We start from the raw sequence: 6,000 nt of genomic DNA on the forward strand, positions 1-6,000 counted from the left end.
GGACAGGATATTAGTGCGACCATCAACTTCTTCAAAAGATACCAATTACTGAAGTCATCTGAAGTGCATTCTCCGAACAACGAACCATGGCTTGAATTTTGTACGAATTAAATGGATCCGCTACTAGTACGCCGACGCTGACTATTCGGGGCTACTGCTTCCTGGATGATCCGCAAACAGAACACCGTGGCACTACCGACGCGGGGTACGTCATGCGGTATGTGAAGCAATCTGGCTAAGGAATCTCATATTCGAGCTCGGAATCACACTAGTTACATAGTTCTGTATGAAGTCGTCTATCATCTGCATTGCTCAGGAGTCACGAGACCATAAAAGGATGAACCACATAGAGTCATAGACCCCACTATAATTTCATTTGTGAGAAGTTTCACGATGCACATTGGTTCCGCTATAAGTAATTAATCCAAAAATTTGACCACAAGAAACTGTGATATCATTGCGGTAGCATAAAGTTTAATCACGGGGGTGAATCTTCGTCACGAAAAGCACTGCTCGTTTGGTAGCTCAACACTAGCGAACCTGGTGGTGGAAGTCAAGCTTTTTCCTACAGCGAGCATAGGGAGACGACGCAGCACGCTTTGATGATATTTTATTTTCCCATGGAAATTCATTCCAATCTAGTTCTCCAAGTGACAATTTCACGACTTCCACCTCGAAACTTCAAATTTGTTCGAAGATACACATCTGTTCTGTGGTTTAATGCTTCAATAACCAGGGTCAATCATTACTTTTATCAAATGCATGCAGAAACTTTTCCGTAGAGCTCATGAAAGTAGATGTTTTTGAGAAGACATTTCAATCGAACTTTTCTAATTTCAGTCCTATGCATTCACCACTCTTCGGTCGTGCTTCTATAAAACTTCCCTATAATCTTAAACAATGATTTACTGGCGAATTCATCTGCGACCGTTTTCAACCAGATTGGCGGTAGTCACTTAAGTGTCGGACCTTCAATATACTCAAAAACTAACAAATACCTACCGTATTGCATTGCTGGTAACTCTTTTTCCTAGCTTTTACGCTCTCTATCCATCACATTATATGTAAGTGTTTCACTATTTTTGCGCATTTTTGACTACCGTGGACCACCTAAATTAACATTATTATATAGGGTAAGTGTTCCAATGATGGCTATAGTACCAATTATCCGCCATAGTTGATTTTCACGCTTTAACGATGTAAATCAACATGAAAAAAATTGTGAACAACAGGTCACGTTCACAAAAGATGGTTGCACTCATTTAAACTCCACATTTTGCTCAAATTATAGTAGAAATAAATTATTTTCCTTAAAATTTCGGCTTCCTTGCACCCTTTATCGTCATAGTGTACCTGTTATGGCTAATCCCATGAGGAACGCATGCAAATAGTGCGAAAAGGAACCTGAGTTAAAGTGTATCCATAAATGGAGCAGGGTTCCTATCATTGGCACACGCTGTAATGAACACTAAAAGTAGTTTTGGCTCCGTTTCTACATTTTTCCTGTAAAGTATGGAAACTTATCTATCTTTTAACATATTGATGACATTCGTTGGTCTTCTCGTTATTTTTGTACGAATAGTTTTCCTAAGGTAGTGCCATAATTGGTACATCCACCCTACAAATCAGTTGGTATCCGAAACTGCAAAATAATGAACTTCGCCTTCGAAAAGCTAAAACTCAATTGAGCCCATTTTTAATAAACCTTACAAAAAACATATGGGATACAAATATGCATCAAATTGAGCGGTTTCATCATGAAACTAGAGAACATCATATTTAAATATGACCGTCCTCACATGGGGCTGGAACCAGTGTGCGATGGATCGTTAAAAATCAAGTACATTTTAACAACTGAACAGGTAGTAGGCTTGTTCACCAAGAGATGCAAAGATCCAAACTAGGATTCTAAGGTTGAGTATTACGCAATTCCCACCCCACTGGGCCCCTTTCACAGTTAGTATAAGTGCGGGATCGTGAATAAAACTGCGATTTTGTATCGAATCGTTTCGGCGTCTTCTGGCGTACTTATTCAGCACATTGTAATGCATAAGTGCGCAGAAGATACCGACACGTTTTGAAGCAAAATCGCAGTTTTTTTTAAGATCCCGCACTTATACTAACTGCGAAAGGGGTCCAGTGGGGTGGGAAATGCGCAATAATGAGTATTGGTGTTGGATAGAAATCGATAGTCTAGCGCAGTAACGCAGGATAAACATATCGTAGTGGACTTGGACTAACTTTGAATAAAATATTCGTCACTTCCACTGTGTAAGTCAGACTTGCTAAACCCTTCATACGCTGTAGCAAAACGACTCCAAAAAACAGCACATCAGCAAATTCTTAGTGGAATTCAAAGGAACCGTACTTAACCCGATTTTCTTTTATTTAGCACATCTTCTTCAATCCGCCGTTTTTCTGGTTACTGTTGTGGCTTTTGTTCACCCCTTTAAGAGATTCCATCTGACAAGAGTGGCAAACCATTAATTATCGCAATCTTCACGCTGACGGACGTTGCTCATCCATTAGAACCGAACCAATGAATGAATTAACAACAGCCAACCATACTCCTTATTCGCCGCCATCGCACCGCGCCGTTGTCTTCGCTGAATGGTTTGAAAAATCGAAGAATTAGCCAAGTTCGACCTTTGACTTCTAATTACCTCCTCTTCTCCTCATCTATCTCTGATCGTGCTCTCGGTTGGGTGGGTCTCTCCTCCACGCCGCGCCGGGGCAGACACCAAAGTAGGCAGATTTAAAACGAAAATTAAAACTGACAACGCCTCGGTTGCTTTGGTCGTTGTTGCTGCACAGATGGCAATCGCGCGCGATTCCCTAACCTACCAGCCAGCGATCGTGTATGGATCAAAGGATGCTGTGCAATGGATGACTAGGCAGGCGCAATGTGATGACGAAGATCAGAGACGATGTGATGACCTTTTCCCCCCGGACTGCGGCAGCAGCAGCAGGCCACAGGAAATGGCTCAGACTACACTCCGTCGCGAGGTGCGAGCCTGATTAGAGCACCGGAATGAGAGACGAACGAGCCTGTCTCAATTGGAGATTCACAAACACACGCGAATTGGTTTATTGTAACGCGTATCGAGCAATCCATTCATCGGAATGGAATGTTTAGTTCAGGGCAGTAGTGTGGGCCACGACAACAACGATGCGGCGGTAGAATCAAATTTTCAGTTAATTATATCTCACCTAATTAGATGCAAAAGAGTATCAGGGGGTGCGTGTGAAATTCCTACCGCGTGGTTCAAACTGCCAGAGCTTCTCTTTTTCCTTTTATTGGGCTGAGTATCATCAATGCGTTCGTCCAGTGCGACTGTGGGCTAGATAGTAGTCAACAATGTATGGAGCATGATCTTTCAACGCACATTGACTAGTTAAAAATTAATATGGAGCAACATCGGGCTGAAACAGAGAATGGAATTTCCGGATAGAAGAGAAACAAAACAAATGACAAAGATGGCGCAGAGTTTATCCTTTGTCTCAAGTTTTGAAGATAATGACATGATCTCGAAAACTTTTGTTTGTTCCATAACAGAATCTAAATTTGTTGCGTACTTTTCAAATTGTGAATAATCAATTATTATGAACCCAAAATCAAGACTGTTTGATGGTGGTGCTTCAACAGTGTTGCAATGTTTTTCGACTAACTCCTCGAACATCGCAATACAAGGCTCAAAAATTCTAATACTCGTGGTGTACAATGTAAATCATAGGGTATTTGGGCAATGGCTTCTATTTTGGGCACTTTTGCGCTATAACTCAGTAAAATTTCAACCAATTGACTTGAAATTTTGTACACGGCTAGAAACTATACCTATCTCTCCGCGTTCCGAAAATTGTGTCAATTGCTTCAAAATTGACTGAGTTGAAGCGGAAAGTGCCCAAAATAGAAGCCACTGCCCAAGTGGCTCGGTACTCTATACTGTTCAAGGTGGAAAAAACTTCACATTTGGTGGATTGTCCCAACAAAAAAAAATGCAAGTTACGACATTGTCATCATTATTGTGCGATTCAGCCCAAAAGTATGTTATTATTTATACTGCCCAAACCAGTAACGTTTCGGTTTCCGTTTCGTTCCCAAGTAACAATGACAGCTGTATAACAGCTTGTTCAGCAAAAATTTTCTAAATCAAACTTAAGAGCGGCTTTTTACAAGCTTGCAAGTTACAACCTCCCTCACATGTCGCACTTGGTTTCGTCAGTATCTCATCCTCTTTGGAGCCACCATCCTCACCAGTTCAATAAAAGCCGGCGCATGATGTTCTCGAGGCACTATAATTTGACAACTTGCATTGAAATGTAAATATTCTGCAGCGGTAATCCGTTTATCGACACGTAGCACTAGCTGATCGTCTTCATTGGTGGCTATTCTGGAGCTCTCCAATGCTTTCATCTTTGTCCCGAGTTGATTGCTGTTTCTTCATAAAGATTCAGGAAAACTTTCCAATTGCACAGAATCCATATTGATTATTCCGCTTCTAGCAATTCTTTACGGCTCAATTCAGTTCCAATATTTCGAGGATTACGACAAGCAGCATTATGTATATTACTGCGATTGTTATTTATGATATGCAATATATCTCCTCAGGTATTCAAATTTTGAAATAAATGCTTCATTTTTATTGTTAACTAGCTGTCCCGGCAAACGTCGTACTGCCTGCCTACTGTGTTTTTTTGACATCCAATCTTACACAGAAAACGCCCACAAAATGAAATTTCAAATTTTCTCGTTTTCGGTGCGTTCCCGGTCGATTTTCCCAAATATTTTTTCCTACGAACACGTCGGAGCCCTGTACGAATGAAACACTGAAAGAATGGTGTAGATCCGTTGGCCCGTTCCCGAGCCTATTCGTGACATACAAACACCATACAATTTTTATCTATATCGATTGAACGATGCAGTGTGGACAGACATAGGCAGCTTCCAGCTCTGCATTAGTTAACTGACAATTGTCTCCACTTGTTCCTCCATCCAGTCGTATAGAAATGCAGATCATCGATGCCAGCGACTCACGAGTCTGAGAGAAGGCCCTTTCTACCTACCAATTCTGTTGCTTCATTTACTTCGTTTTGTCGTGTTCTGATCCTTCTCCATTCTGCTATTCACCGAGGATAAACTCAGAATATAGTTAACTCCTAATGCTACATTACTGCCGATAGCGTCATGAATAGGATTTTATCCACAAAATGGCAGTTTGTAGAATCAGTCCAAAGAAAGGAGCGAGTAACTCTTACCAAGTGATACTCTGTGACAGTCTTTCTCTGTCGAGCTTCTATCAGGGCTACCATCAGCACAACTCGAGGTATCAAGAGGAAATGCAGCGGGGGCAAGTGTCGTTTTCGATGCCACTGGAGAAGAACATATATTTTTCCTTTATCTTTGATCCAAAAAAGAAGCAGCAGCAGCGTAGGATTATTCACTAGCAAAGCTGGAGAAAATCGTATCCTAGGCCCAATCGTACACTGGGGGTTCATGGAGGTTTCAGGAAGGCTTCAATGGACGTTTTAGAGTGCTTCGGGGCCTTAAATAGAGTTTTTGCTGGTTTCAAACTCGTTTATGGAGGTTTCAGGGGTTTCAGGGACATCTAAGGGGATCTCAGAGGGTTTGAGAGACGTTACAGGAGGTTTCAGGGATGTTTTAGGGTGTTTCATGGGGTTGTTTTAGAGGACCCTTCTGACGTTTTAGAAGATAAATGGGTATCTCAGAGTTATTCAGTGAGTTTACATGAGGCGTTTGAAGGCGATTCAGTGGGTTTCAGAAAGTTTCTAGCAGTTTCCAGGACGTTTCTTTAGAAGGTTTTTAGAGGTTTTCAGAGTCTTTAAGCTTGCTAAATCCCTCTAAAACTGCTCTTGAGTAGCTTGATATGCTCCTGAAACGCCTTTAAAACCCCCTAAACACCGCTTTAACACTTTAAACCGCTGGCTCCTGAAACCCAATAAACTCCATCTGGTATGCCCCTGAAAAGCAGTAGAAAGTCC

The sequence above is a fragment of the Aedes albopictus genome, chromosome 1 (genome assembly GCF_035046485.1).
Source record: "Aedes albopictus strain Foshan chromosome 1, AalbF5, whole genome shotgun sequence".
In the NCBI taxonomy this organism is placed as follows: Eukaryota; Metazoa; Arthropoda; class Insecta; order Diptera; family Culicidae; genus Aedes; species Aedes albopictus.